At 44.1% G+C, this 21583-nt stretch overlaps 1 long non-coding RNA gene across 1 annotated transcript; it reads right to left on the bottom strand.

Moving 5' to 3' along the window:
* Positions 1-6277: 6277 nt before the first annotated feature.
* LOC116444295 lies at positions 6278-8368 on the bottom strand. The gene is made up of 2 exons (XR_004240264.1): positions 7654-8368; positions 6278-7025 (listed from the first exon to the last, which is right to left on the bottom strand). It is a non-coding gene; the product is annotated as an uncharacterized LOC116444295 (long non-coding RNA).
* Between the last annotated feature and the right edge of the window lie 13215 nt (positions 8369-21583).

Raw genomic sequence — 21583 nt, 5'->3', positions numbered from 1 at the left:
ATGGAAGGGAAACACCACTAAATATCTAAGGACAGGTTTTTGCAGTTTCCCTCTCAGGCAATGAGATAGTGAGAATTTCTCATCAGGCAGTCCAGAGATTTTCTCTCTTTGAAACTACTTGCAAGGTGTTGCAAGAGGAGACACTTTGCTGGAACAAGGTATGACAGAGATATTTCACATTAAAAGGTCCATTGTAAAACTAACATCCCCACTTTGGAAGTGGTAAGGAACTTTTTGAGAGCCCTCATGAATGTGCTTCTGCCTTCTGGCAGAATAAAAATATAAATAAAAATATTGGTGTTGCACTGGTGGCAGACAAACGGCAAATTCAAAACCTAAAAGCTCAGACAAGAAATTTGGAAGCAAAGCTGGGTTTTGTAATGACACCTCTTTGTTGTACTACACTGGTAACCGTATGGACAATCTACACCGCAGCCCACGTCCATGGCTGGCTGCTGGAGCACTGACAGGAGCTGTTCTTGTAGCCTGAGACCATTTGAGAAGATGACTATGCAAAGGAAGCACAGGTCCAAGGGCAGAGTCCTGAGGGCCCAGAGCCTTCAGGCACAGTTCCAGGTGCTGGCACAGAGCAGTTACCTGGGACAAATCAGGCTCTGCCATCTGCCACAGAGAGCTGCAGAGCTGAGCTGGAGGACAAGAGAGGAAGAGTCCAGAAGGACTTTCTTCTGCAGGCCCCAGGGAGCTCACATAAGCTGCAGAAATCATTTGAAGCTTTTTTTTTTTTCAGGTGTTTGAAAAAGAGAATTTTTGAAGAACAGAATTTTAGAGGGTCACAGGAAAACCAGGAAAAATCATTGGAAGAAGCCCCTTGGAGTTACACTCCTCAGAAAAAGCTCATCAAGGGGATGAAACATCCATTAGGGTCAGTGCCCCCTAGAAACAGGATGACAGCACCCACTTGCCTCCGAACAAACGTTTCAGGGCAGCTGCAGGTTTAAACTTGTGCTCTGTTGCAAAGATGTACTTGCTGCTCTCACAGCCATCCTTTTTAGGGGAAACTCAGTTTCTACAGACATAATGATCCTTCTTTTGCTGAAAGGTTAGAACAGTTCCCAAGCACAGTGAGCTCTGCCAGCAAGATGACTTGTCTGCAACCCGAGGTATGTCTGCATGCAGGCTTCTGTTATTAAAAAGGAAAACCAAAGCCCTACCAATGCTGCGATATGGCCAGACATTTCTGGAGCTGATCTGTTCTGATATGAGCACAGCAGCCTTGCTCAGAGCAAGGTTACAGCCAGGTTTTGGGTTGGTGCAGTTGCTGTGCAAGAGGAGGCTCTGTATGAACCAAGGGCTGAGTGGTGGTAGCATTCCTGCATCTCAGGTGCAGGAACTGCATCACTTGTGCTAAACTAGGTTGTTCCTGATTGCCAACATGGGCCAAAATGCCTCCTCTGGTATGCTTAGTCCTCTATGAGGATGGAAATGTCTGAGAGCTGTGCCCATATGTTCCCCTGCCATATGGAATTAGCTACACTGGTATAAAATAGCTTTATACCAGGCTAATGTCTTCCATTCTGCCTTTTAAAGCAGTTAAAGCAATCAGCTTCCATGCACAGGCAAGACTTGACTTTCTTTTCATGCTTGGAAGGTTTTATTCACAGCTATGAAGGCCAGACATTTTATGTTTGGTTTTTTTTTCCTTTGTTTAATGAAAGTGTCAAGTCTCAGCAAAGAACCTCAGCAGCTATAGAACTGTGCTGTGCATGGGGACCTGAGAAACTGAAGCATTTCATGTTATGGATCATCTAGGAATTATATGAGAGGAATCTTTTCCTCATTAAAACTGGTTTGTCTTGTCCCCACAGCTCTCAGTGGCTGGCAGTTGACTGTGCATGGCATTTTTTTATTCATGAGCTAATACCAGAAACAGCCTCTGAGCAAGCTCTAACATTGGGCACAGCCTCAAGGCACATCACAGTGTTCTTCCACCCACTCCAATTTTCCTGGTGTAGCCATCACTCATCACCCAGATTTGCAGCCAGAACTAAGACAGACACAAACCTGGTTAGAATAAATCTAGCTGAGGGCTAGACCTAGTAGAGGGAGTGAGGCTGGCCAAATGCAGCTGGTGAGGCTGTGGTATTTTTTGTCACTGGCAATTGTTACGCCCATCAGTTTGGATCAATTGCCTCCCCTTCCCTTTCGATTTTTGAGAATCTGCAGTGTCCACATTGGCTGCCACAGTTGTGATCTGAAACCTCATCAGGCTGAAAGAATGAGGCAAAAACCAGTCTTTTTGATTAACTGGACTTCAACTACATTTCTGCTTTTTTGGGACAAGAAAAATGAGTTTTCCTCTGCCGGCCTTTCAGAGAGCTGGGCTGTCTGAAACCAGAGGGACACCTTGGATGGGGCAGGTTGGAAAGAGCTCTGCTGGAGCTGCCAGCACAAGAGAGCATGACAGAGGAGGTCCCATGAGGTGGAAGGTGGAGTTGAAATCCCTAAATCACAGAATCAGAGAATCACAGAATGGGAAATGTTGGAAGGGAGCACGGATGCAATCATCGGGTCCAACCTCCATGCTCAAGCAAGGTCATTCCAGAGCACATGGCACAGGATTGTGTCCAGATGGTTCTTGAATATCTCCACTGAGGGAGACTCTACACCCTCTCTGGGCAGCCTGTTCCAGGGCTCAGAACAGTAAAGAAATTCTTCCTCATATTCAGGTGGAACCTCCTGTGCATCAGTTACTGCCCATTGCCTCTTGCTCTACTGCTCCTAGAACAGCCTGGCTCCACCCTCTTGGCATCCTCCCTTCAGATACTCACATATAAACGATGACAAGTAGGAGCAGCCAGCAGCAGAAGGGAAAGCCAGGGGGAGCAGCAAGAAGAAAATGTCCAGCAGACTTGACCTCTGATTGACTGGCTCTAGGAAATGCCAGTGGAATGGTGGGGCATCTCTGTCCCACAGCCTGCCCTGGGATAGGTGGGGAAGCCTGGAAAACCTCAATTCTTTTGAGTCAAAAAAGTCAATTCACTGCTTGTCCTCTCCAGTGAGGTGCTGCTGTGTGTTGGAGCCAAATCTTTGTCTATGTGAAGGGAGACTTAGGAGCAGGACTGGGAATGTGCAGGCTGAAGGCAGCCCAGGTATTTTTGATCTGGTAATTTTCAAAGGCACCATCCCTGTCGATTAGCTCCTAATTTGGTGAGAAGTTACATGGCGAGCCCAGGATACTGTGACCTGTGAATGTGTTCACAAGTTTGTGCCTTTTGAATGATTATATTTGCTTCCTAAAATAAAGAAGAGTTAAGTGAAAAATACGGAAGATCAGCTATTTCAGACACTGTTAAAACTTGCTCTGTGTTTATGTGTGGAGTCAATGGAGTTGTTTGTACTCAGGCCAGATTTGAAATGACCTACCAAGTCTAAACTGGCCAGTATAACTAGAAATTTTGGCAGCTCCTTAAGGAAATTTAACCCCACAATGGTACCACAAAATCATGGAAGTCCATTCAAAAGGGACAGCTGTTGAAGAGCAGCAACAGGAACAACACAGCACTCACAAAATGTGTTGTTGCAGTCTCTCACAGAACTAGCCAGCAAAACCTTATAAAACCTGCTAATGTATGGGATGAAAGGAGACAGAAGAAAGTTCAGACTACAGTGGACATGCTAAAAATAGAGGGGGAAAGAAGAGCTGCTCCTAGACCATGCTAGGTAGCTAAGCAACTAACCTACAAAATGCCAAGCTCAATTCCCCCCCAAATTCCTCCAAGAACTGAAATGAACTGTTATAGCTGATATAAATCCTGAGTCACTGAGCAAAATCTCTGATTAAAAAAAAGAGATGGAAAGAGAAAATAGCCATTAGCAAATTTTGCATAAGGAATTCAGACCCATACTCTATAATTAATCAGGAAAGGAGGAAAATCCATTCAAGGATATGGAGATGAACTCTAAAACAAATTCTGTGAAAGCCCAGGTGAATAAACTTTCAAGTCATATAACCATGCTCCAGAGAAGACAGGAAAAGGACTAAAAAAACCCTTTTGGAAAAGCAGATCAATCCATTACCTCAGGAGATTACTTAAAACAGTCTTGTTTGTTTTGTTATAGAAAGAGAGAAAAACAGTTATGAGAAATAATTGCAAGTTTCTGTTATTTCTTCAGATTCTGAGGTATCTTCTTCAAATGTCAGGTTTTAGCACACTTTTAGCATATTTTTCCCCACCAGAGCTCCTCTTCCTCAGAGCAAGCACTGAGTGCAGTTCACCATTTCTCAGCATGTCCCGGCACACGTAGGTTGTGTGTGAATACACAGCTGTTTGCCCCAAGAAGTGGGAAGAGCAGGACACAAGAGCAAGGCTCACTTACCATTTTCAAGGCTAAAATCTGGCAGTCTCAGCTAGAGCACTGACAGCGTCTCCTGTGCTGACTAAATGTGACACCAGCTGGAAATTTTTTCTTAAAAGATGCTGCTCTAGGCAGGTTTAAGCTATTACTTGCCATGCCATTGCACAGCCCTGCAGGAGGTTTTTGCAGGCAAACCAAGCTCATTTAAAGAGGTGTGTGCATTGCACTACGGAGCCAGAGGAAAATTCTTGCCTCAATTTGAAGCAAATAAAGTATTACATTCCTTGAGACCAGCAAATGTTCTATTACATCCAAAGAGGTACTTAAAATGTGGCATTTTACTCAAAAGTACAGACATAGTGAAGGTGAATTTTCAAAAGCAAAGCTCTGTAATTTCTCATGTATGTGATGACAACTCTGCGTTTACTTAACATTTTATGAAGAAGCCAAATTCCAGATGTACGAACACTTTGGCCAAACCACAAAAGCACAAAGGAGGTCAAAGATGCATCATTAATTGCATTAAATATTCCAGGCATAAGCCCCTGAATTTACTATTCCACAAAGATTTAGCAATCTATTTTATGAGGATCTGTAAAATACCTTCATTTCTATCCTGCTGCTAGTAGTGACTTCATTAGCAAACTGTGTCTACAAAGCCTGGTTAATATAAATAAGGACATAGATATGCCAGAAGCCAGGAAAATAATGGGATCAGATTTATAGCTACTGCTAACTGGTGTAGCTCTGATGGCTTTGCTTCCACTGTTGACTTTCAGCTCACAGAATGGCACCCACATTTAGGCACCTACAGGTGTGCATCAAAGTTCCCATTTCAACCTATGGAGATGTAATTTCCTTCTCAGCTGACAGATGGCTTGAATGGTGCTTTGAACTCCACTCGCCAAGGGAGCAGAGCTCCACTAATGTACCCCTGGATGCCTAAATCAAGTTATCTTCATCCCACCTGAGGGCCTGATCCACAGCATGAGGAATACAAAAACAGTCCTGGTGGGACAGATCTGTGCCTGCTGCCCTCTCGTTGGCATGGCCAGTGCCTCACTTTGAAAAGAAATGGACATAAATCCTACCTGTACTGGAAGGTGTTGTCCCTCTCTCTGGACCACCAACTTCCATCTCCCATCCTGTTTTCTTTCCCCAGATATTCCTATCAATTACTTAAACAGCCCCTCCTGCCAAGTGTCACTGTCCTCTGGGTTTGGCATTATTTTTAACTCTTCTTAGCAGACTTTACTGAATGCTGAGTGCCTGGGAAGATGCTTTTTCTAAAAATGACTCTGTGAGCAAGGTAAATCAAACCTTTTTCTGGAGCTAGTAGAGCATTAAATAAAAACTCCAGTGTGATTTGCAGTCTCATGTTCAGTGATTACAGTCATCTGCTGGACTTGGCAGAACCAAAGTGCTGTCAGAGTGACTTTCTGCCTCTTTGTTGTAACCTGACGAGAGATATTTTCTTCTTCCACAGAAATGCAGCACTTACTAAATGTTTATACTGCTCTGAGTTTCATTTTTCTCACTTTGCTTATATATCTTCTTGCCCTCACCTGGCCTGATGCTCCTTGAAAGTACCTGTTAGATTCATCCCTTTCTTTTACAGGTTATTCCCCTTCTAAGTGGTTTTTGAAGATGTGCCTTTTCCTCTAAAGGAGTGGGGTTTGTGCCACTTTTTTTTCTTTTGATGGCACAATGGCAGCTTTGCTCCCAGGTGTCTGGTCTGTTCTCACTCCCTGTGTGCTCAGTGGCAGCAGTGAGCAGGATTACTGCTGCTTCTTATCACCATCAAAGCTGCTTTTCTAGCTGTGATGGGCATGAACTTGAGTAAGCAACAGAGGGGACAGGCAAGCAGAGGTAGTTACCAGTAGGGCACCTGCTCTTTCAATTAAAGTCACCTTTCCTTCAGACTTCTGGGTTGCCTGGAGCAAAGAAGGGGAAGAACCTGTGCAATGAAGCTCTGTTTTTAATCTCCAAGCACAGCACAGCTCTACAACAAAATATATGAGGACAGATTTTTGGGGGAAAAATAAAAAAGACATAAGATGTACAAATTTTTCCATTTCTAAAATTTTTCCATTTCTACCCTTATGACTGTAAACAGAAATAAGGTACAGGTCCCCAGATACCTGCTGTTTCCTTTGCTACTGCTGATGCACAAACCCATGTCATCTAAGGAAGTATCCAGATACTTGCTCAAACTGTACAATTGCTGGAGAACTAGATTCTTCAGAAGTCTTCATGTGAAATATCTGTCAGACTGGTGGCATTAATAAGATGAAATGATTTGCTTTTTAACTAAGGTATGTGAATCTGAGACCAAAATATTTTCATTCAAGCTGAAAGCAATCCCAATATTAGGTGGCAGGGGTTGCTTTTGGAACACATTCATTTAAAGGGAAAAAATGGGAAGAACTGGTGAACTAGTAGTACTAGTAAACAAGGAAGTCCCTGAATAAATCTTTTGAGGCATGGGTCTTTGGGCTGACAGAAGTTCAGCTGCAAACATAATATCTCATTTCCACTGAAGTATTCTGCATTTAAGACTTTTGGCTCATCCAAGGTCCACTGAAGCCAGCAAAAACACTTCCATCTTTTTCCATGTGTTTAAGGTCAGGAACTTTCTGAGGAAGATGTGTAACAAATCCAACACATCGAAAGCAACAGACATGTTTCCGGCTTTGCAGAAAATCTAGCTAGGGAGGGAAAACAGGCAAGAAAGTCAACAATTTTTGTGATTTTTTTGCAACAATATCTGACTGTGGATTAATTCTTTTTCCCACTTAATAGTATTAATTCCTTGTTCCCTTGCCTTGCCACTGTTTGTAATAGTCATTTGTTGTCTCTAGTCTCACTGTGAGCTCCTCTGGAGCAAGGACTGTTTCTATCCTGATTTTGTGTGGCCCCTGGCCTAAGGGTTCCCGGCCAAGATGCTACTGCAACATAAAAAACCAATCAATAAATAATGAAAATGTCTCTTGTAAAGACAGCAAACAAAAGTGCCAGACTGCACAGATTTTGGCTGGGTTGAACAGTCCCCATAGTCCTCTTCTGTGCCCTTCTGGGTTGCACAGTGCCAAAGGACTCCACGACTTTGTCCCAGCCCTTGCTAAAATGCTGGTGGGAAGTGCTGAGCCTTTTTGTCTACTCTTAATGACAAGGGTAGAGCCAAAGGCACTCAGCACGTTTCAGAAGATACTCAGTCCCTTGCAGAATGTGGCCCTGATGAATTGCAACTCTATCATAATCAAGGAGGATGAATCTGTTACTAAGTCATGGGTACTAATCGTCCCTGTAGTATGAAAAGTGGGAAATTATACATACCATGCCATGAAGCAGTTCATTTTGAGAGGGCTTATTCTGACAGCTTGCAGTTCTCCTGACTGCTTTGCACAGATTTTGTGGACAGTGAAAACAACTGTCCTTCTGGCAAGATCTGGAGCTAATTCATCAAAAAGTAACAAGTTTTCCATTACTGGCTCCCTGTTCTCTCTCTGCAGGCATTCTGCCATTCTAGTTAGGTATCCTGGCATCTTGTCCTGGAGCATCCAGCAAGTGTCTTCCCAAGAGCTGACCCGCTCCTTGCTCTCCAGCTCACTGTTGCCTGGACAACATGTTACAGCCCTCTGCTCAGGCATCAACATCCACATACACAAATGAGACTGTGCCACCGAGATCACCTTCCGTGGCTGTAACAGCAAAGGCCCCAAACTGCTAATTAAAAATAGATCAGAAGAGAGAGAAGCCAGCAGGCTTCGAGCCTCATCTGAAATGTATGAAGCGAAGACTTTGGATGACATCAGGAAGCGCTGACTAAGTGATCCAGTCCCCAGGACTGTCACTAATACGACAACCACAGCCTAGAGATGAGACTGACTGTTAGGACTAATTAAGCTGTCTCGCCGCAAAATGGCCACGAGGTCAAAAAAATTCCACGCGAGGCCGATAATTGAAGCCTGGCAAGTCTTTGCGGAGGGGATGCCCTTGCAGAGGGCAGTTGAGGGCCGCGTTGAAGGCGAAATGCCGCCCAAGAGCAACAGGAAATCCCCTCAGAAGCGTTAGGGGAGGGTGAATGGACACGCTTTGCGCTGGGCGGGCGGGGCCCGGAGCGGGGCCCGGCCCCGGAGCGGGGGCAGTACCGGGCGCTGCCAGCAGGGGGCGGGGCGGCAGCCGGGCCGGCGGCGGGCGGGCGTCGCTGCTCCGCCATCCCGCGGGAAGCCGGGAGAGCCGCAGGGACTCCCGGCCGGGACACGCACCCCGGCTTGCCCCTTAACTTGTGGCCATTAGAAGCGCTTCCCAGCCCAGATTTTGTCCAGCCTCATTTAAATATCCAAACAGTGGTGATGACAGATGTTTCCATTCTAGACTGGGGTTTGATTTTCTCTTTATTTAAAGGATAAAAATCAATGAGTCGGGTCCGTTTTTGATTCTCGCTCATCTCATTTTCAGATCCTCAACACCGCATCCCAGCAGCGGGGCATTGATTTGAAAACAAGTATTCCCCTGTTTTGCTGTTAGCTGTAGAAATCATTGTGGTTATGAAATACTTTCCAGTGTAAGTGACACTGTCCTTTTAGAGGTGAGCAGCAGTGCTGAAACACTGAAAATGGTTTCCCTTACCAAAGGTGGCCACGAAGAGAGGGAAGCCACAAGCAAGGATTGCAGGCAGACTGTGCTAAGTACAGAGTGTGTCAAAAAAGAAAGCAGTTTAAAATGAATATTGATGCATGAACTGCAAGGTGTCCTTGAACCTCAGAGCTATAAGAGGCAGTGGAAAGAGCAAAGCTCCACTCAGAAAATGCTAGGATTTAATTTTCTTTGTATTAGTGGTGTACTTGCTCTGGGAGCTTCAGAGACTCCGTGATAATTTCTCAGAGATGAGAAAAGAGTGGGAACCCTCATGTCTAGGGAAGAGGGATGCTCAGAGGAGAAAGTGCTGCTCTTGCTGTTGCCCCAGCAAGAGAATATTTCTTTCATAACCATAGGGCTCTTTCTTTCAGAGCCCTAGCCCCAGAAAAAATTAGACCTCTCAGTGACTTTGTGGATTTTAGCTCTGAGGTCTTTGTGCTTTGATTTTCTAACTGCAAAAAGAGACAAACAATACAATTTTCCTGCTGGAAGCAGAAAAATGTTGACAGATAACGCAGGGGCAGGGGCCATACCTGCAGAGGAAGTCCATAAAGTAGGTTTATCACCAGGGGGTTGATTTATCTGTCATCAGTCAGATAAGTAAAAGTGTTCTCAGTCTGACAAAATCCATCTGGTGCAGCAGGTAAGTGCTAATAGACAAGCAGCTCTTTAGTTTTCCTGGATGGCACCAAAATCTCATGTTTTCCTTACTGAAAAGACTGAATTTCACTCTAGAAGTTGCTTGTCACCTATGACCAGCTGTGTTCAGCACTCTCAGCAGTGAAAATGACAAATACCCTGACACAAAGACAGAAATCCACCCAAACCCAAATATCCCTTTTTTCCTGTAACCAGAGCAGCTCTTTTTCTCAGGACAGTGGCAGTTGAACCAGGTCTTACCACCAAGTCTCTATTGCTTCTGCAAAATCACCAGAGAATATTTTGGATGGAGCTGTCAGCAATAACCCTGGGAACAATCTCTTGTATTTACAAGTCAGGAGCAAACTTCCTATGTGAAAGTCCTGTGGTGTCAAAGGATGCCAACCTCTGCCATACGAGGGGGACAGCAGGTTTTATCCAGTATGAAACACTGGAAATGCTTTTTTCTCCCACGCCACAGCTTCACTCCCTTGCTGCAGCTCACTCCTTCCTATGTCTCAGCAAGCTGCAATGTACAGATCAAACGAACCCTGCTTAATTTTTGCACTGAAAAGCATCTGAGTTTCTTTGTGAGGGGAAAGGCCCTCAGCTTCAGCTGACTAGATTCAACATCATTAACTGTCTAAATTTACCCCCATATGCACAGAGCAGGAGAGACAGGAAAACCACCTCAGCTACATCCCACCCATGGGAATGGAGAGTCTCAGTGGATATAAAAAGGGATTTGAGTACAAGCAACTGGCAGCACACACAAGTCAAGTTGTTTAAGGAAACAAAAAAGCGGGATGTGCTAAAAGCCAACCATTGTCTCCTCCTGGAGAGCCGCCCGATCTGCAGGCACTTACTGCTTCTCTCAGCTTTTAGGCTGAATTTAATATTTACACAGCTCTGGAGATGATCCTATCTGGATTTGTGTGACACACAGCATAAATATAAAATCCTCCTTCTCCAGAGGCACCTGGTTGGAGCCCTATTTTTCTTGCCAAAAACATCGTCTTCTGCCTAATCTAAAGGAACTTGGCCCATCAATGCAGCCCAGCATTCTTTGGAGCATCATCAGAGATTTTGAGACCTACATTAGCTGAGTATCCGGCAAGCTTCCAGTCCCCCTAAATATCTTCTAAGCACTCAGCTCCTTGAGGGAAGAGATTTAAGAAGAAATTGGCATGCAGTAAAACTACTTGTATTTTTTCTGCCACTGTCAGAGAAATGGCTGTGGGCTTCTTTTGGAAAGCTGCAGGTTTCCACTAATATTTTCACATTTGTGCTGTTTTGTTTGTAGCTGACAGGGCCCAAAATGATGAAAAATCAATTCACCTGGTCCCCAACTGGGTGCTGAAGAGAGTTAGCATCTCTGTACACTGCTATTTTACCCTTGCCTGGTGGCAGTCTGTGCCCTTGGGAACTGAAATCCCTGACCAATCCCTCCCTCCTTTTTTCTGCAGTGTATTCTGTAGGGCACAGCTCATCCCCACTGCCATGAAAATGAGATCTTCTAGCACCCTCCCTTTTGGTATAATAGGCTGGGAATTTGCAGAAGATTCCTTAGTTGAACATACAACATTGGTAAAACTTTCTGGCTCTGCAGCAGATATCCAGGTGGGGTCCCGGAGACTGTGGTGAAAATCCCATGGAGGGGAAAGATGGCCAGAAGGGCAAGTACCTCCAGGGTAAGTAGCCCCCAGACCTAGGAGAAGTAAGAGGTTTGTTGGTTCCATTTTCCTGCCATTTCTTTTGATCCATGCCCAGCACAGCCTCCTGCCAAGGAGGATGAAGCACTACTGGAGATGCTGTGGTTCAGTGTCCTGTCCTGCGCAGGGCATCTCCAGGTGAAAGGCAGAAACCGCAGGTTCTCTGATGTTGGATCTGCAGTTATGGAATTTTCCTGCATTTATTGGAGCAGCTGAAGCTCAGTAACACCACAGTGCAAACCCAGTGCAAAGAGCCCACCCCAGACCTGTCGCCGCAGCAGACAGTTCCCCTCACATGGATGCTTCTCCCAGCTTTGGCAGTGCTGTCATAGGACATAAATCTATAGGACCCATCCCCAGTTGCCCCAGTCTCTCTGTGGGGAAGATTTTAGCCCTGGTTACAGGCAGAATGCCCAGCCCCACAGAAGTGCAGGTGCATTTTAGACAACTCATCCGTGTGGAGAAAAAAATGTGGATTTAGATGCTGGCATCGTCGGGAATTCTTGACACACATATTTGAGCAGGCAAACAGAAGTAAAACAAATACAGACTGAATACATGTGAGGCTGTCTTGAAAACAACTCCTATGACTCAACATGACACCCCATCAGGCCATGTTTTCTCTGAGTTAACCAGCACAAAGCCAAAAACTGACACATTATTGTGGCTGGATAATAAAACACAGAATAGCTCAAAAAAAAAAAATCAGATTTTTACATTTCCACCCAAATTTTCTAACATCTGTAGAGGGATTCCTGCTGAGGTAGATACAAGTATCTCCTGCTGCACAGATGTAACACAGAGAAGACCTGGATTTTCCAAGGCTGTGCAAAAGTGCTGCCCGAGTGCCATGGTTAACAGTCCTTACAGGCTTGTACCTCACCATAAAATGTGGCAGCATTGTCAAATATGTTATCTTAGCATAGGATTTTGCTCTAAGCATTTAGGATTGATTCTCTAACACCTGAAGAACAGACTGACCCTCCTCCTACAGGCTGCAAAACCCGTTCTGGGGCTATTTAAGTGATCAGTGATGGGATTTAGTGTTGGGCAAATTCTTACAGATATTCCTTCTATCTCCCCTTCCTCTATAGGGCATGACTGCAGAGAGCATATTCTAGTTTCTCAATGTGAGTTTTAGGTTTAACACTGAATTACAAGAAGGCAAAACTGCCAACAGCCCACACCTCTGTTCATTGGCTGATAACAGACACAAAGAAAGAGAAATATTATGAGCAAACCTTTTTCATGAAGTTCTTGTGTAACTTGTTTTGCAAAATTGTTTTCTTTGTTTCTATGCATGTTCAAGATTTACACTGCCACAGTTTGGTTGTGTTAATCTTTAACTAGCCTACACAGTGCATGGGCTGATCAGACAGGCAGCTCTTGGAGGGAAGAGGACAGAAAATTCAGCCATAACGAGGGAAAAATGTGTAGGAGTTCAGTTTACAAACCAGTGAAACCAACCCATGGGCTATAAATCAAGATGAAGTTAATGTGTCTTACTTCAAGAACACCCCAAGCATTGAAAAAATAAAGTCTGACTGAACTAATGAGACTGATTCAAACATAATGGAAAAGATATTTGGTGCTGGTGTGACAGCAGAGTATCGCCAGAAGCAGTCTTTGTTAGATCTGTTTTACTGCAGACATGCTGGTTTGATTCTTGGCATCACTGGGCCAGGGATGTTCACACTAGGAAGCTGAACCCAAATCATCTTACATTTCTGGAGCTGTCTAAAGCTGGATACTTGGATCCACCTCTGAAGCAAAGCAGCTGGTTTTTGTTTTTGCTTTGAATTATGGAAAGAAGAGACAGTGTCTGTGCTGCACTGAGCCCATGCATGGGGGTACTAGCTTGGCATTCACGGCAATTTTCAGCCATCAGGATAAAGTGATACTGTGTGGGCATGGCAGCTCAGAGGGGTCCTGGTGGTCCTGCCTTGAGCAGTCTGAGCCTTCAGCTACACAACAGCCAGATGCTGTCAGCTGAAATGAAAGCGCAAAGCTGAGAGGTCTCAAATGTGTGGGCCACTTGCAACCGGCCTGATGATTCTGGTGCCTCACTTATTTTGTAGCTGCCTGTCAGTGCCCTGTTAAAGCTCTTGCTGCCACACACGTGCCAGAATTCTGTACTGGACCTGTGTATTCGGCCTCAGACCTGAGAAAAGCTGAAGCATTTAGTCCATCCTTGTGCTCTGACTTGTACTCCCCACAGTGAATGTGTTTACTCTGGCTCTGTTACCCTGGGCCCAAGATTACAGCCAGCTTGTCCAGCTCCTGCAGGTGCTCACAAGCTCCCTGTGGCATTCTGATTAAGATTTTATGCTTTCAAGGAGGATGACATGAAAATACTTATAACACTCAGACTGCTCAGAGATCACTCATTGTTGTAAGAAGGATACTGCAATACCATCAGAAGATTGTCAAGGTTCAGTGACTGCCAAATTCTGGCACTGTGTCATGCCCTCTGGACACTATTTTGTCCTAAAAAGAGATGTAAAGAGACAGAAAAGTAAGATCTGCTCTACATTTGGAAGAGAGCCTGTAATTTAAGCAGCATATAGCAAGTCCTCAATATCAAACAGAATTTGTGAGTTGTACAGACAGATTTCTCAGACACTACCAAGCTGGTTTTTTTTATGTACCACAGTTGTCAATAATGATGTGCAGTTGCTGCTAAACAGCACACACAGTTTAGGGTAAGTTCCAGAACTGTGGGGCAGGAGGTTGCAAAGCCAACAGCCTGGGTGTGCTGCCCTGGCTTGGGGAATGTGTACAGAAATAAGAGAATGTCGGGTAAATGAAATTAGATTTTCATCCCTTCATCACCAAACCTGACCTCCAGGGACTCCTTATCTTTGCACAGGAGCAGCAGGCTTTGTGCCTACAGGGACTGCTGCCTGCTTCTGCACTTGGACTGTAGCTGAGCAGGCCACAGAGACTCCTAACACCCAGGAGCTTGCTCTAGGCTTGCTCAGCCATATCTTTGCTCCCACATGTGCATTCAGTGCTCCTTTAGACACCAGAGTGAACAGACACATCTCCAGGAGCTCAGACAAAACGTTGCTGCAAGAGCTGTCACATCAGAAGCTGAAGGACCTCAAGCACTCTAGAAAATCCAAACTTTTTCTGGGGGCTTTCCTGATCCAGACTTGTTTTGATAAGCTGGGCATCTTTGGCTGCAGCATCATTCAAGGTTATATATTTCAAGCAAATATTATTTGGTTTTCATTCAAAAAAGAGTGCTAAGGACCCTGAACTCAGGTTGTAAAACACTGTAAGCCGGAATGTTTTCAGAGCTCTTGTACTTTTACAAATGAGAATAATTTTAAAGCTCCCCTGAACACAAAGACTTGGCAGACATAAGGAAGTGGGCTCTGCTTCTAGGTCATCATATGTGAAATAGCTGAGGGAAGTTTATTGAAACAAATACAGATACAGCGTTTGGATGCTGCTGATTTTTTTTCTAAATGTCCTCTTTTATTTTACACTACTGTTAAGTACTGCCCCTGCCAATTTTATCTTACTGTGATCCTTTGTCCCTAAGGCAGATCAATTTTCATTCTGTTGAATACGTGGCGAAAGGGGGAAAGGTTTTATACAATGTCCTCTGTCCCATTTATTTTCTTTCTTAGTTTTTTTGCAATTTCTTCACATCAAAAGTACAGTGTTATTTTGTTTGTCTTTGTGATTGAAATTACACAGTGTTAAGAACTGTATATTCACTTAAGTTTTAATTTTCAAATAAGCAGTTTCTTAAAATGACAGGAGTTTAGATGTAACTTTTTCCTTACTGTATATCTGATGTTCCAGTCCTCAAAGGATATTGAATTAATATGCTTTGTTCCTCATATAATGAAAGCCAGAAGAAAATAAACACATGTGAAAATGTTTATGATTCGGTATTCTGAGCTTTCTAAAGCTCTGAGTTTTTTAAATTCCCAGTGAATTCAATGGAAACTGAAAATCTAAAATACCAGATCATTAATGACTAGGGATGAGTTTATGGCTATTAAATAAATTTGCTTGTGGCTGATGATAAAATTAATGGGGTTTTGGATGTATTAATAAAGATATGTAAAACTTACTTGAAAAGATGATTTCTAATGCTTTGACATTCCATTTATATCTTATTCCTAAAATATCTTTGGCCCATGAGCACTATAGACAAGTAAATATTGTATTATTGTATTTACATTCCAGATTAATTTTAAAGGCCTACAAGGATGAACTTGATGATGAAGACAGAAATTTGGGGCTATGATCACTTTTCAGTTCACCTGTCAACCACTTTTGATGAATCTCCTCACATAAGTACCAGCACTTCCCCCACTGTCCATGTTTTAGGAGGAAAATCAGCAGGTGGCTCAGAGAGATGACAAGGGGATGACAAGGACCATGCTGGTACTTAGGTATATTGAAAACCAACAATTGATCATCTTAATCTACCCCCAAGACGTTGCTTTGTCCAAATAACACACGAGGGTGCAGGGGGTCACATTTTCTGCTTCTCAGGGGAGCACTGCAGCTCTTCCTTGTCCTGGCTGCCTCTGACATGCATGGGGACAGTCTCTCATTCTGGGGACAGTCACTCATTCTGGGGACAGTGCAGAGAAGGGTCAACTCTGCTACCCCTTGTGGGCTGCTGGCTGCAGGGGGTAGCTGCCTGGCTGGACACAACTCGCTCCAAGTAGTTTCCCAGCTCCTCTGATCCACTGCACTTCTCCTGAGGGCTGAGGTGCTGGTCTGAGGAGCCATGCAGAAAGTGGTAATGAATCAGTTTGGATGATAATGAACCATGGAGTGTATCTGACACTGCAAGGTAGAGAGCAGTTAAAACCCTGAGGTAGTACAATTTACTTGTCTCCCCTAACATCAGCACATCTGACATGAGTGGGGAACAAAGCCACTGAATAAGAAAATGCCATCCTAACATCCCTTTTTCAGGGTAAAACTGCCCTTTATCTCACCCAAACAAAAGCATGTGTAGTGTTTTTCACAGTCCCCAAATGAGCATAATAGCTGCTGGCAGCGAATCTACTTCCATCATTATCAAGGGCCCTGTGATTATGTGTCTTATTGGTTCCTGTTGAGATTGTTACAGCGAAAACCAATAGTGGAAAATCAAAATGAATAAAAGCTCAAAAATCTAGTATCATGTTTCACTGTTGTCTTTGGAGGAGTGAAATTAAACTACCTATGTAGGGGAGAAAGCCAAGAGCCCTTGTAAGCAGGAACATCTATTTAGATGGAGTGTTTGCATCTAATGAATCCTTGATAATTTACCCTCTTTGGGTCCAGGAGAGCTCAGCCATTATTTAAGCATGGAATGAGGAACAGACACTTCCACTGTGCTGGACTGAAGTGTGTGCACAGGTACAAGCCTGCCTGCAGAGTGTACTGACCCTTTGGCAGGTTTGGCACAGATTAGAAAGGTGCCAACTGAACTAGAAAAAAAATCATAGGAGTGTCATTAGATGGGGATTAGCTGTCTGGACCAGCTTTCCTGACTTTGGCCTTAACTACTGTAAATGGTATGGAGATCAGTGAGATGAAGGACTAGCCTTGATCAAGCAGATCCAACCTGCATCATGGAGCCTGGAAAAGGCTCATGTCCTTGGAAGATGCAATGCCACAGAAATTCGTGTCAGTGCTAAAAATCCACAAGGCAGCACTGAAATCAAGAAGGTCTTTACATTTACTTCTTGTTCATGATCAACCAGAAAATGGCTTATGGGATGACAGGAAATTTGAAGAGGGTCTTTCTAGAAGCAAACTAGAGGAGGCCACAAAGTTAGAGAGACATTATTTTTATTTCTTCTCATTGTGACATCACTGGTCTCATGGAGGATGATGCCAGTTATGTTCTTTTTCCTTGCACTACTGTTTCTAGCAGTGTTAAAAGGTTCTCCTGTGCTAAGCACACACCTGAGGTATTAGTGAGGAGCCCTTTCTCATAGTGCCCAGAGTTTCACCTCTCCATCTTCTCTGGCCTCCCTGGCTTGGCTCACTGGGTCACTCAGGACAGCAGAACCTGATCAGAGAAGGCAAGGTGGCTGAGATGGCACCTGTTAAGATAGGAGTGATGCTGAGTGGCTGAGGAAAGCATCCAGGAGATGCATTTGGGGTGATTTTTAGCTCAGCCTTTTGTTGGTGGTGTTTTCTGACTGAGGGCACAGTTCTGCAGCCCTGGTGGTGCCAGCAGGAAGTCTGAGGCCCTGCTCTGAGTGCAGGATGTGCACAGTGAGGTTCCATACCACCAGCAGCCTATCTAGACTGTGCCTAACCTCTCCAGAAAGAGTTTAGTTGCTGGCTTGTTCTGAAATGTGTGTCAGCTTTGATTATGCACCACAAAGTGTGCAATGGTCATCACACCTTCTTCTGCTCTGCAGCTTCTATTCCTCTCTCCACATCCTGATACTGGGGAGAATTTGTTTTACCTGCCTTGCTGGGAAGTTGGCAGTCTTGGTATGTGGTTACTGACACCTCAGTTTATTTAGGCATGTGTTAATAAAAGACACCATGATTGTAACTGTAAAAAATACAAGGCCAGCTACACGAGAGAGGCCATTTCCTAGTAAATCCAGCCCTCATTTGTGCTTCTAGTTCAAAGGTTCCTGCAGGGAAGTCTCAAGACAGAAGTTATCAGTAGATAAAAGAAAGCTTATCTACGGATTTAATTGCAGATAACAAAGTATGGCCAAAGTGAGTGTTTTGCTACACAAAACCCAGTTAGTGTATCAAGGAGAGATATCTCCAGCAGGGCATGGTACAACAGTATGAAGAATGGTGAAACTTCTGCTTTACTCTACCAGAACTGTCAACAGTGGCCTAATTGAAGAAAAATTAAGAATGAAAAAAAAAGCATGGCCATGTCAGGTGACAGAGAGGTCACTCTTCAGAACTACAAATCAAAAGAAGGCAGCATAAACATGTAACATTAACATCCACTTTCTAGAGCAGGCAGGATGGTGCAGGGCTCTGCTGGTAGCTGTGAGAGCTGCTGGTACCCTTGTACTCTGTTCTGACCGGGTGTGAGCACTGTTCCTGGCATTTAGACAGAGGAAAATGGGTTTTGCAGCAGAGTGAATTTTAGTTATATTACTGAAAAACAGACGTCTTGGCTACCACCTGAAATCTGGTGCCCTCCTCCTACAGGTCTCTGCAAATTGATAGGGCAGCTATTAACCCCAATTGCTTCCAAGAGAAACAGGGAAGGCATTAGAAAAAGGTTTCTAATTGAAACTCTAATTTGAGTTTCAGTCAACTGATTGGAAAGTGGGGCACACAGGGATTACAGGTGTTGCCAAAACTGCTCTGGAGGCTGAGCTGGCTTCTGATGAGCCCAGAAGCTGTATCTGCCAGCCCTACCTAAGTGAAGAACACCACATTGTGTTCCCCAGTGAACTATGATGGTATTTTTAATGTAGAGAGAAAATTTCTCTTTCCTGACAATTGCTACAGAAGACCGGGTATTTTTTGGCCTTTTTCTCTCTGTTGCTTTTATGCAAGAACTAGCTTCAACTCTAATTTTGGCTTGAATAGATTTTGTGAGGCTGCAGGCTGACCCGAAAGCCCTCAGCAAGCAGAAGAATAATGCTAGTGCCAACAGCTCTGCAATAGCCTGCGGCAGCTCAGCAGTGCACTGAGCAGCCAGAGCATCAGAAGGGCTCTTTGGAAGCCCATTGCTGCTCATCTCCACTGCCTAATTGGCAGAAAACTCTGTAATTGCTACAAGTCAACAACACCAAGAGTTCAACACAGAAATCAAACAAGGGGGGCAAATTAAATGACTGTACATGCTTCTAGGAGAGCCAAAGGCTGTGCATCTCACAGCAAGTGAGCTACAAAGCAAGTCCCTAACAACATATGCCCAGATCTTCCGGCAGGGAAAGGATTGAGTTCAGTGAAAATGCTGATGAGCAGGGAATTTGGCAGGGGTTGAACTCATGGCACAGAAAGTGAGCCTTACATGGTTGGGTTAAGAAGTGAGAAGCCTTTGCCTTCTTGTGTAAAGAATTTTTGGACGCACCTATCCCATGAGACCAGGCAAAGCTCCTTCCTGCTTAAAGAGAAATGTACCTCTCCAACTCTGCGGTATTCCCATTTTCAGGGACCAGGTTTTTAACTAACCTCAGCTAAACCTCGAGAAATGGCACTCAGTGAAATGCACAGGAAACATCCAAGGTTTATTCCTTTTGATTCATGTAACCCGTCTAAATGGCCTTCTGCCCAGACTCTCACACGTCCCCTCTGCTGCATCATCTTGTCTCCCACTTCTCTGCAGACTTATAGAAGAGCAGCCAAAACATGAGGGCAGAGTGATCTCAAAGAAGCAGTGCCAGCCTGTCCTATAAATAATGCATACAGATCTTTTGTAGTGGTGAATTTTGCCTCTGAATCATCAACTGTGTTATCTTTCCCATTCCTGTCTTCTGCTGCAGCCTTCCTGTAACCCTTCTAGAATTAAAGTAATGTAAACAGCAGATTTGAAGTGTGGTTTTTACTATGGGTTCAGCAACCCATCGAATGGCTCCTTCTACTCACTGACTTCACAGATGAGCAGAACTCTTTATCCAGGGAACAGGGAGCTGTGGAGCTGGTGCTCAAAGGTGGCAGTAAAGAAGAGGCCTTGAATTATAACAGCGCTGCAGTGCTCAGTGAGAAAGGACATTAAATTAAAAACAATTTTTGTAAAGCAAACAGGACTGTATCCAAGACAAGCCAGACCTTGACCATACATTTTACCACTTCAGGGGGGAAAAACCCCAAAGGTTTCAGATACCAGTGAGACAGAAGTAGAAACTCAAAGACCAAATCAGACATTTTCCTGTCAGCCAAAATCTACTTACAACTGATGGCTGACTTTGAGATAGCACACTATACCAGTACAGTGGCCTGTGAGCAATTGGCTGAGATACACATTTGTGCAGCTTTCTTCCTTAAAACAAATGCAAAAGTTTGAGATTTGTAAATTGAAGAGCTATTGACTCATTAATGTTTGTTTTGCTCGAAGAGACACAGATCCTGCTGAAAGTGTCATTCCAGCCAGGAAAAAAACATGATCACTTCAGGAGTTCAGATATGGGGCTGAATATTGTACTTCCATGTCTGAAAGGTTTCCAGAGTGAAAGAAATAAATATCATAAAGTCTGAACTGTGGCTCAGTGCATTTATAATTATACCAAGTGTGATAATGGTCCTAAAAGCAAATTAAATGCAAATGAAAATGAAAAAGGTCCTAAAAGCAAAGGAGATAATACCATCAAAAATAACGCCCTGCAAGCCTCCACCAGCTGAATGACATTTATATAAAGATGCTTTCAGATCCAAAAGCACACAGAGGCACTTACTGTCACCCCCTCCTATCCATCAGTTTGCTCTTGCTGGCTCTCTGAGGCTGAGCACTGAGGCCAAACAATGCACTTGGCTTCCCAAATGTCCACAGAGATCACTGCTGGACAAAGGGATACACTTTTTTCTCTTCCTACCATTTATTCTTCTTTGACAGGCTGAACCTGATTGTTGACCACACTTGCCTCAGAGGAACTGACATACCAAGATCTGAACTGAGCCCTGCAGTTATGCCTTAGGTTTCTGTAAGACGCCATATTTTTGGATACCAGTGTCATAAAATGAGTTTAATACTCAGACAGCAATAGATGGAGCAATTCTTAAAAGATGTGCATTTTCTGCAATGGTAATAAGCAGTGGGGAAGCAGTGTAACAACCCAACCTACTAGCACATAAAATGCTGTCCCTCCCCACCATCAAAGGGCACAACTCCCTTGTCTAAAACTATAGAAGCTGGTCCCTTCTTTTTCTCTCAAGATACTGCAAAGTGACAGCTCAGGGACAGAGATCCACAGGATTGCTGAGCTCTTCCTTTTCCTTTCTTCAGCTTTTGTACAGTCAGTGTTGGCCGTTTAGGGGACAGGATGGACAGTCCAGAATGGTACTGACTGGCTTCTGTACCCTGGTGGAAGCCTGACAGATTTTGAGTGTCCCCTTGCCTCCCTGACCTCCCAGTGCTGGGAGCACTGGCAGCAGGGAGCAACGCACTGGTGATCTCTGTATCCTTTCTTTTCTACTTCCATGCCCCTGTGATGCTTCAAGGTGGCCACCTATAAACAGAGACTAGACAAAAATAAGAGGATAAAGGTAGGTATTTATTTGAAGGGCCTTCAAAGGTATGCCCTGGGCAGTCAAAAGGCTACACCATATGAAACAGTTAACAGGCCACATGAAGCTTCAGAGTTATGCACTAAGCA

Source organism: Corvus moneduloides, chromosome 5 (assembly GCF_009650955.1).
Source record: "Corvus moneduloides isolate bCorMon1 chromosome 5, bCorMon1.pri, whole genome shotgun sequence".
In the NCBI taxonomy this organism is placed as follows: Eukaryota; Metazoa; Chordata; class Aves; order Passeriformes; family Corvidae; genus Corvus; species Corvus moneduloides.
The sequence above is the reverse complement of the archived record's forward strand: the minus strand, read 5'-3'. Positions and strand labels throughout refer to the sequence as shown.